This window comes from Danio aesculapii, chromosome 11 (genome assembly GCF_903798145.1).
Source record: "Danio aesculapii chromosome 11, fDanAes4.1, whole genome shotgun sequence".
Taxonomy (NCBI): domain Eukaryota; kingdom Metazoa; phylum Chordata; class Actinopteri; order Cypriniformes; family Danionidae; genus Danio; species Danio aesculapii.
The window spans coordinates 37,047,148-37,058,750 of NC_079445.1; the positions used below are offsets into that span (position 1 = coordinate 37,047,148).

The 11,603-nt window shown below is 36.8% G+C and overlaps 1 long non-coding RNA gene across 1 annotated transcript; it reads left to right on the top strand.

The window, feature by feature from the left end:
• Positions 1-8,024: 8,024 nt before the first annotated feature.
• Positions 8,025-11,000, top strand: LOC130237226 (uncharacterized). Its single transcript, XR_008838530.1, has 3 exons — positions 8,025-8,085; positions 8,171-8,245; positions 10,921-11,000. It is a non-coding gene; the product is annotated as an uncharacterized LOC130237226 (long non-coding RNA).
• The last annotated feature ends 603 nt before the right edge of the window (positions 11,001-11,603 follow it).

Here is an 11,603-nt window from a genome sequence, read left to right on the forward strand (position 1 = left end):
ACTAAATGGTCATCCACTGTTAACAGAAAATTAACACACTTATCTTGTGTCTTTTCTGTATTTCTTTCTCCTTAAGGATGTTTACCACCTGTACTGCACCATCCCTGAGAAACCAGTTCAGTCCAGCACTGGAGATAAAGAATACAGTTTGATTCAGATGCACCAATGAGCCTCAAAACTTGTTTCATTATGTACAGAATATCAGTTTTGTACAAAAAGTACACAAAGAAGCTTCTCTTGCAAACAGATTTTAATTTTGGTTAAAATGGTAAACCACAGAAAATGGCTTCCTCTGCTAAGCATAACTAATAATAGCTTGTTAGATGTTCTATGAAAGCTGAAATAAAAGATGTCTGATAAATAGAAAATTATTTTACACATAATTTAGCTCATAGTTTTTATTCTTATTTTTTACATTTCACTATTACTGTATGTCTCAATGTTTTCATATGTTTTACACTGAAAGCATTTCCGGGTTTCTCAGTAGTAGAAGTCATCATAGTTGGGTAAAGAATTTTTTTACAATCCTGTTTACTGTCCTGTTCATAGATGCTGCATTACAAACGCATTACACAAGCAGTAATTTTGGTCATTTGATGCAAAGAAAATATAATAAATACATAAATACATATAAAATGCTCATGTTTTTGTTATTAACTGTGAAAACTTGATGCTGATGACCGTTAAACATGTCATAACAATATAGTGAAAAGGGTCCATTATTACGAGACAAATTCAGCAACACTTAGCAATGACTATTCTGACCATTTTTCAAAAACAGGCCACCGGGAACTTTGTCAGTGAAAGCCTGTAGACTGATGTAGACACATGAAACCAAAGCCTCGAGAACATCAGACCACTAAAACACTATACATTTCCTGTACCTTACAAGTGAGCAGACCCCTCACAGTGGGGTAGGTCTGTTGAGTGCATGTCTGCAGCAAGATACTTTGAGGGAGCAGTGAGGCTACGTTCACACTGCCAGGCTTAGGGCTCAAATCAGATTTTTTTCTCAGATCAATTTTTTTTTTGCACGGCTGTTTCACACTGCTCTTATAAATGTGGCCAATATCAGATTTGCAGTGTGAACAGATCCTGTTACTAAAGTGACCCGCATGCGCTAAAGTACAGTTACGGACAGCATAAAATGTCTAATTATGCACACAATGTGTATACTGTATAAAGTAAACACGTTGTCAGATCATGCTTATATGATTATTGCCCTTTTTACAGACAACCGTGGTGTATTTCATGAACTGTAAATGATTGTTCTGCTACTACTAATGTGTATTTCGGCATTTGAAACCTAAAATAAGTCACTTGTGATTGAAAACACTGATCATTTGTGATTTATAACAACCGCGGAGCGTGGCGCTCTGACCAGCGGTGTAGTGAACTCATCAAGGGTAATGAGCAGCTGCAGACTGAACTATGAAGGCGGAGTTGTCTCTTTATCTCCATTTGCAGAGTTATTTCATTTTACTTCGTTATAAACAGCAGACACGTACAGAAGGGGGGGTTGGGTGCTCGAGCACCTGCCTTTTTTTCTCTCTGAGAGAAAGTTCTCCCTCCTTTGCACACGGATCCCTTATCCGCAACACCCATGACGCTCTTCAGCTTCGCGATCAACCCGTGCATCAATCATTAACCAGATTAGTTAACAAGCACCAGGCTTGCCTTCAAAATCTTTTTCAACATGAACAACCAACTTTCTGTGGTAAAGTAATTGCCATGTGGGCTATTCTACTATCCTGCTGAGGAGTAGAGGACGTTTGCAGCACAGAATGATGACGCATGTCGCTCGAAGATTATGTAAAAGTCACATGAAATCCGACATAACCGTTTACACTGCAGTCGCATTGCAAAACATCAGATCTGTGTCTGATTTAAGACTACATATGAAAGTGGCACAGATCTGACCAGAAAAGATCAGATTCCATGCGGTTTGGGCTGTTCACACTATCATCATCTGAGTCACATGAGGGGGAAAAAATCAGATTCGGGCCACATTTGGCTGCAGTGTGAACGTAGCCTGCGTTTCTGGGTGCAGTTCACTTCAAGGCCACCGGTGTCACCAATAACAAGGGTTTAATTATAATAGACTCTTCATAATGATCAGTGATGGATGTAATTACTTACTTTTACTCACTAACTCACTTACTATCCTTCGGCTTAGTCCCTTATTTATCAGGGGTTGCCACAGCGGAATGAACCACCTAGTACTCTGGCATATGTTTTATGTTGTGGATGCCCTTCCAGCCACAACTCAACTATTCAGTTTAAGGTATTTTAATTACAGTTACAGTTATAATATATTTACTTGCATTACATACTTTACATATATCCATAACAGTATGGCTTCACTGGCTGTCCACAATCAACATCTGCTTTGACCCACAAACACTAGTTGTAGCTGAAACCTGGCAAAGTTCGGTTTGTATTATTAACCTCTTAGCCAGCGCCAGCACGCTGTTTTTCTACATGTCAGTGTTTATGAATAGATTACACCAACACATGCTTCATGTGTACTTGTGTCCAAAATATCCTGATTGGGCTTCTTTGAATACATTTTGGATGATTGTTTCAGTTTCAACAGCGACCCCTAGTGGTGAAGCTCTGAAATGAGCACACAAATATTGTGAGCTTCAGTATTTCTAGAGCTTTTCACAGAACATGAAAGTCATTATCTCTAACACCAATGAGTTGCTAAATATACACATATAGGCATACTTGAATAATAAGACTTCATAAACTTAGAGCACAATACAGACTGTTACTTTGCTCATGGGGTATTTCATTAGCCGTCAGCATTTCTATGTAGTTTAGGTCATGTTCTACTTCAGCCGGACCTGCACAGAAGATCAGTAGACAAAACACAGACTGATATGTTGCACGCGGGATGTAAATATGTATGATCCAGGCTGTTTGATTGGTCAAAATATTTTCTAGTAAAATTACAACAACGATAAACTTAAAAATAAAGAAGGAAAATGTTCAAAGTTTTTATTAAACTTACTATATATGTGGGACTCTAATTTTAAATGATTGGTTATTGTAAAATTCTCTGTGTATGTTCGTAATGAAGCAACATACACATGTAGACTGCTGAGTATTGTGTTTAATATAGATTTAAAGAGCCCCTATTATGGGTTTTTGAAAATGACCTTCCATAGAATGTGTAACAGCTCTAAGTGAACGAAAACATCCAGCTGAGGTTTAAATCTGAAAGTGCACTGTTTAAAACATTTGATTCTCAAAAAAAGTTAACAGAGTCAACTTAGAGTTGAATATATGGATTGTCTTGGGTTCAAATCTTGAAACAATGTCAAATATGAGGTGGCAGATCTGGTAAAACACGAACGCTCCCTTCCCTTCAAACACCAGCGGAGTGCGGGGATCAGATTGATCAAAACGTGAAAATGAACGATCACTGATTACTGTCAGATGGCCAGAGTTGCGACTGTGGGGAAAGCTCATTATCATTGTCAAAGACTGTGGGGGTAAAAGCTCATTTTCAAATAATACCACAGTATAGCCAAGCCAACCTTGTGCTGTTTTTGTTCCTGTAATTTTTCTGATAAATAATACAATAATCCACCGTGCAATGTGGGATTTGACGGCTGTTTGTTAAAGCAAGAATCAGCACCTAAGACTATTAATGTATGGGACTCTGTCAGACTTGACAGGGACTTTGTCAGTACACAGTTTATTCCAGTTTCTTCTTCCTCCGGATCATCACCTGTAAGTGTGATTAAAACGGTTCCAATCTTGTTTACTTTAGCTTGCAAAATATGTATTTAATTGTGTTTTGTAACTTGTAATCACTGTCCGGCTTGTAGTGAATCTCTCTGGTTTACCCTTTATGGGGTTATTCACATGTAGTGTCAAAAACAGCTGGAAATCACGACGTGTTCTGATTCCTTTACCGATTTAAATGCATTTCTGAGCTTGCGCTTCCCTGGCGTTTATCATTCCTAAAGCCACATCAGCTGTTCTTACACATGTGCGACGGTCAATTTTCAAAATGACTATAAAAATAGTTTCAAAATACTTTTGTCACTGTGTCGAAATAATACTGAATGACTGTATATCATTGTTATTACTTGGAGTTAATGATTTAAAATAGAGTATATGCTTGTGTTTAATGGCATTGCTTTAATGCATTCCTGCATTGGAGTCACACATACACTCTGTACTCTGGCTACTTCATGTTGATAACCCATGGTGGGTGTTTCTTTCCATCTTGTGCTGAATGCAGTCAACCAACCACAACAGACTTGGTCACTGAACCAATAACCACAGATTTGTGTCCCGCAAAGGAGGCGTTTGCAACAAATGAAGCACTAAAAGCTGAGTGTCAGATTTGAGCTCATTAATATTCATGACTGTTCCAAATATTTTCAATAAAGACCTTCTGATTCTAGGAGTGTTTTATTGGGTAATTAATGAGCATATAAAACCATTTCTGGAAAATTTTTGAACTTCCCTAAGTCATATACCTACTATGAGGATATCAGAGAATAATTTTACTTATTGGATTAATGCAGTATATGGCACAGAAATATTGTGAGATTTCGTATTTCTAGAGCTTTTCACAGAACATGACAGTCATTATCTCATATACACACATTTAAAGATGCACATAAAAATACACATATTTAAAGATGACCTATATAAAAATAAATCTGGATATACCTATAGGCATAGTTGAATAATAAGCGTTCAGACTTATAGAGCACAATACAGAGTCTTATTATCAATGCAGTTATGGCACCTACAAAATTGTTAGAAGTAAAAGCAAGGGTTTCCTGTGGTCTGACGCTCTCTCTACTTCCTAATTCACTTTGAATCTCATTCAGTCCGTTTTCTTACCCTCGCTGTGATGGAGTTGCTTGTCTTCATAGTTTTTCAGCTTCTTATGGAGGTTCAGACTAACAGTAAGTGGTTTACATTGAGTAATTACAGCATGATATAGAAGATTACTGTATACATGTAATCAACAGTATTTTTTCAGATTTTCAGATTCCTGATACCTTTAAACTAACATATGTGATTAAGTTTAGAATATTATTATACTTTGAGTATTAATCTTATTGTACTAGCAAGAAACCATGTACTGTATATCTCCTGTTGTCACAATGACTGCAGATTATTTAGTAACTATATATTGTTGAACTTCCAACAGGACACACTTCAGAAACCCTTCATCAGTGTTAGTGAATATGAGGATCAGCTCAGCATATCATGTGAAATACCAGATTCAGTCAGAGCTGATGTGTCCTGTAATCTCTACACTGGAGATGGTGCTCTTCTGTACAGCCGTGACTCTCAGTGGAGTTCATCTGGAAAGCAACAACTTTGTATGTTTCATCTAAATCTCAGTGATCTCTTGGGAAGATCAGGACACATCAGACAGTTGAGCTGTGATTATTTACTCAAGACTGAACCTGACATCAGATCTCCACACAGTGACCCATACACTCTCAGAGGTATGATTTAATTGTATATTTTTTTAACATATGACAGTTTTAATGTGTCGAGACCATCATTCTTTAGCCAGTACAATACTGCTAGGATATTATTTAATATTATAAAGCAAGAACAACCAATAAAAAGCAAAACAAAAAGTAATGTAATCCACAAACAAATAAACAAATAAATAATTATGAGAATTTTGTTGATGTGTATTATATTAATAGAACACTTCTTGATGGATACACTTTAATCTCTCTTGCGATAGGCTGTATTATACAACACTGACAAATTTTACAAAGAATTGGACATGGTGGATTATAATTCTTACAAAAACAATTCAGAAACAACACATGCAGTTGATTTCAGCAGTTGTGTGAATCTGTCAGAATCAGAAGTCTTAGGCTAATTCACAGCACACTGACAGATGCTGACAGAGGAAATCAGATATAATATTTTGTCTGGCTTAGTCAGATCAGTGTGTTTCCACTGTCTTTTGGGGTCTAAAAGAGTTCGATTTCTCTGACTGGACATGTTAAATCACCACTCAGAGCGTCTAAAACTGCTATGCTATTTTTGTTATCTAGTGATCGTCTGCATTTGTTGTTGCGTGTGTCTATGGTGTGAGTTGCCCTTTACACAGAATGAATGAAGGTCTTTTTGTGACAAATGCTAAGCCACACATGGTGACTTTACAAAAAAATCAACCTGATACATTTATAGAGGAAGGAAGAGTCTAGAGTTGGTCAGATGAAAAGAAGAACAGATGTCAGATGTACACCGTGTCTGGCACATCTATAAATTAAAAGCTCTTTTCTCTGTCGAAGTCTAAACACAGTATGATGATCAGAGGTTAAACTGCATACATGTGCAAGTAATTTAATTGTGTTTAAGTATTTACTTGATCTGCAGCTCAGTAAAGCTACAGTATTTAACTTAGTCAACTCATGGTCATTAAATAAACCTGCATTGTAGTCAGAGTAGCTTTACATTTACAGTCTAAAGTTTACAGATATATAATGTGGTTTTGGCATGGTTTGGTTTGAGTTAGGGGACAGGAACTTTTAGAAACATGTACAGTATGTGATCAATAGTATGTTGTTGTATTTGACAGACTAGAAACTTTAACAAACGTTGCTTTAATGTTTGCAAACAATATAAAATGACTCACTATTATTCTGATAATCGTCTCTTACAGTTTTAACACCACCTCCCACTGCACAGACAACTCCAACAGGCCAGAAAGTCTGTGAGTAACTGAATTCATACTTCAAAATTTGCTTTATTTTTCTGCATTTTATAAATATGCTCAAAAATGTCTTCATGATTACTTTATCAGCTTCAACTGTAAAATCCACCTCTAAAACCACAAAATACAGCACAAGAAGTGAGTCAAAGCCTTTTCTAAAAAACTATTTATTTCTATTTTAGGGTTAAATCTGAAACTATTTTCTACTCAAAAGTGATTCCTCTTGTGATATTTTGTGTTGTAGCTTTTATATCATCAGATCCAAAACTAAATCTGTCGGCCAGCACAATAAAGCCAACCATGGGTAAGTCCATTACTCTTGCTCATGGATAAAACTTCAAAAAACGTATACAGTATCAGAGCTGAAAGTTCAGTCACATTTTTAAATGCAAACAGGAAGCACACTGAAAAATAGACAAGGCTCATGAATGTGTGACGGTTTTCAATATGATTCTGCTCAAAGACATTCTGGATGCACATTGCATGTTTCACCCAATAATAAAGCACACTGGGTTTAGCTTATAGACAGATGTGTTATACAATATGGCCTGATGCTCTAATTGTCATAAATGTATTCATATCATATACACATCACACCCTTTTTAAATACCTTACAATGATTAGTTTAGCACAACATAAAGAAATAATAGTCTTTCTTAAGACAAAAGTCCATATGATGTTCTTTTTGGAGTTTCAACAGCAAAGCTCACCCCAAAAGCTTCACAAAAGGACACACAAACATGTGAGTACTGTTAGTGTTCAATTATTATGCATGCATTTATCACCTCTGTTCTAACCAGATGAGTTCTGAGGTTTTGTCTAAACCATCTGCAGCTGCAACCCACAAAGTTTCTACTTTACTTTCTTTTTTGGTGATGCCGCAGCTGAACAACAGCAAAAACTACTATGACAATGATCACCTCAAATGTTGATTATATTCTTTATCATGTGTTAAATGTTATAGCCATACTGAAAGCACCAGCATAAAGTTTAGCTCAGATAGTAAAAAAACAAACAAAGAAAAAAATCTGGGCTATATCCTAGTTTATATATGAACATTACTCAGAGCAAATCAGGAATATAAGTCACTCAGTATGTACTTTTAATAATGCATATAAGGTTTAATATTTTGTAATTATATAAACGTGTCTATTTCATTGGAGTGTAGTGCACTTATCTGTGCTGTTTTTTTTTATTTCTGTTGTGTTGCCTACAAATACATACAAATTGGTTTTCATGCCGCATATTGTTAGGACATGGTGTAAGACAATGGTTCTTTTATAGTGTTTATTGAAACTCATTTGTCGCTATTTAAATCTTTTTTTCAGCAACTGTTACTGTCATCCCGACGACCTCTAGACATGGTAACTTTTGAAAAATATCATTGTCTTTCTTTAAACAATTTACATTTAAACACAACTTGCAACATTCTCATTGTTGTTTCAACAGCAAATTCCACTGCAAAAGCTTCACCCACAGACCCCAAACCAAGTGAGAAAAGTTCCTCAACGATCCCCCCACATGGTAACTTTTAAAAAATATCATCAGGAGCACTGAACTTTCTTAAAAACACTTTCCAAACAAAATCCAACTTGTATGTTCTTACTGCATTTTTAACAGCAACGTCCACTGCAAAGACCTCACAAGCAGACACAGAAACGTGTTTGGGTTGAATTCAAAAACACATTTAACAACAACAACAAAACAAAACATCTGTAGGGTTTAGTGAAACTAACATGTTGCACTTTCAATGTATTTTTCAGCAACAGTCAGCTACCTCAACAACATCCGGTCCTGGTAACCAGGGCTTGACATTAACTTTTGTGATCACCAGTCACTGTGGCTAGTAGTTTTCCAACATGACTAGCCACTCGCCATTTTCACTAGCCACAATTTTGTTGTTGAGGAAATATATTTTATATGCATAAATTTGACTTTGGCATGCTAAAATCACTTAATTTAGATTTAGCGTTTTCCCACATGCCTTATTTTTGTTCGTTGTGTATGACCTTGCTCAATGAGCATGAGCAAACGAGCTATGGCTTCACAGTTTCACGTTGCAAATAGTTTTTATTTCACATTAATTTTGCTTAACACTAAGAATTTACCGATTTGCTTTTCTCTGGCCACACCAAACTAATTATTTCCTTGCCACAAACTTTAAATAATGTGTCAAAACAAGCAAAATACAGCTATATACATTACATTTTATTCAACAAATATGTTCTTAAAAAACAATAGATGTTTAAAAAAAAAATTATTGTCATGTATCTAATGCACAGTAGTTTGTCCGGGCTAAAGGTTCCCGATCACCAGTTAACTATACATAAATGGGAAGTTAATCTCTGATAAAGCAATGCTATTGTAAAGGATTGCAATTACAACATATCAATGTCAAGCCCTGCTGGTAATGTTTAAAAAATATCAGAAGTATTCATCTTTTAAAAACAATTTACATTTTAAATCTTGCTTACAACATTCTCATTGTAGATTCAACAGTAAAGTCCACTACAAAAGCTTCACCAAAAGATCCCTAAACGAAAGCTACAGAGCGGTACCGCTAATAGCATTTGTCTGCATGAACAGCTTTTTCTGGTATGACTGGTTTGCTTGGTAGCTCAATACGAACAGTGTCAAACTTGGGACAAGGGGCAGAGCAGACAGGGGTTCAAGTGCGGCAAAGGATGGTTCCAGAAATCAGGCAAAAAACCCCAGCATAAAAAAAGCAGTATGAGACCATGGTAGAAGTGTAACCCCGCTGGTCCTACACTACCCAGCTGGGATCGAACCGGCAACTCTTTGTATGGGAGTCGGTTGCTCTAACAAGACTAAAGACCATGGCCTCTAGCATCTGTCGCTAGAGCACCTTTAGAGGTCAGAGGAGTGAGATTTTACCTGCACAGGACTTTATTACAGTAGCTGGCCTCTGTTACACTTACACCCTTAAACCTCACTCCCATCTGAGTCACGGCACCAATGTAACCCCACCGGTCCTACACCATGCAACTCGCTCTCAGCTGGGATCGAACCGGCAACTTTTCACATGGGAGTCGGTTGCTCTATCAAGAATGATAAAGACCATGGTCTCTAGTGTCTGTCGCTAGAGCACCTTTAGAGCTCAGAGGAGTGAGGTTTACCTGCATAGCACTTCATTAGCTGGCCTCTGCTACAGAATGGTGGGCCAGTCAATATCAAGCTGATATATTAAGTCTAAAAAGCTGATCGTCTTCTCTCATGGATGCGCATGAGATTAAAGGAAGTTGAGACAGCCAGAAATGTGCACAGTGGCCTCTGGTGGATTTACGAGAAATGGCACGTATGAGAAAATATGACATATTTTTCAGGGGTTTTGACCTTTGTTATGATATAGGACAGTAGAGATTTCAGACAGGAAAGTTTTGGGAGCAGAGAGAGGGGAAGGATCGGCAAAGGACCTTGAGCCGGGAATCGAACTCAGGTTACCGTGAGCACTTCAGTGCTATATGTCAGCACACAGTTCCACTAGGCTATTGGTGCTGACCCAGTAACTTATTTGAGGATGTCAAACCACCTCTAGTGAATTTGTGAAAACAGAAACTGCAAGAAAAAAATCTTTTTCAATGGCAAATATGCACAGCTAGTGTTTATCAGTCAATGATGAATTTCTAGTGAAAGTTCAATTTATACGCTTCATTTTACAGCATCGGTGTTGTAATGTAATCACAATACATTCAGTTAAATAGACTTAAGCATTCATTTAGTTGTTCAAGCGTAAAAAGAGACAAAAGACGCTGTCATTAGCAGCAGGCTAGTGCAGAAATTCCATTCTTTAAATTCAATCTTCAAATTCCATTATTCCAATTCCATATTTTAAAGACATGGTGCTGAAAAATATCATTTAATGCAGTGCTTCTTGTTTGGTCTGTTACCCACTTTATACCGTATCTCACCCAGGCAGTGAAGATCGTTGTTTTTAAAAGAAATCAGATCCTAAACATGGCGATTTTGTATGGGTTGACAATTAACCGGAAGCCCTGAGGCTGGCTGACTGAAATTAAAAGTCTGTGTGCATATACCCCATTCTCAAAGATGCATCACAGGGCACATATGTCCAACGAGTCTAGGTTGATTATTTTCAAGGCATAAATTATAAATAGGATATATGAAACGTCATACTGTACATAAACATGTATTAATGTGTTGGTGTTCTGTTGACACAGATACAGCTACATGGCTGATACCACTGATTTCCACTGGTGTTGGTGTCATTTTATGTGGATTCTTCAGTCTGTGCTGGTTTGCAAGTAAGTCAAGATCACAGTAGTTGACAACTTACCATGTGATCTAAAATTCAGTATCAATAAACAAATAATGCAGGAGTTTATTGTTTTCTATAGGTAAAAGAAGAAGAAAAAGGTGTGTCTCTCATGCATTGTATTTAAAAGTCAGGATTTTTTTCTAGGATCTGATATTTAGCTTCTTCAAAGTAATAAATGGATCTAAAAATGCAATAAAGCTCAATATTTCATTTGCAGCAATAAAACTGGAACAATGAGCCCCGATGTGTCCAGTCAAGGAATCGGTATGGTGAGTATCTATTCATTAACAGTCTCACAAAAAAAACTATTAGCCTTATAGCAAAAGTAATGAGAATGATTGAAAGATGTTGTTCATTGTGTTTTCAGAGTTGTTCTGGACCAAAAGAGATGTATTCTCTGATCACTTCTATACCGGCCACATCTCAACCCATATATGAAGGTAAAAGATAACCATTCTCAGAAAATGATCCCAGATTATTTGAGTTTGTTACAGACGTCTGCTGGTCAGCTAAATCAACCTTGAAACACATCAAAGTGACCACAACTTCTCAGAAACTTCACCCACTTCCCGTTTTAAATCAGAT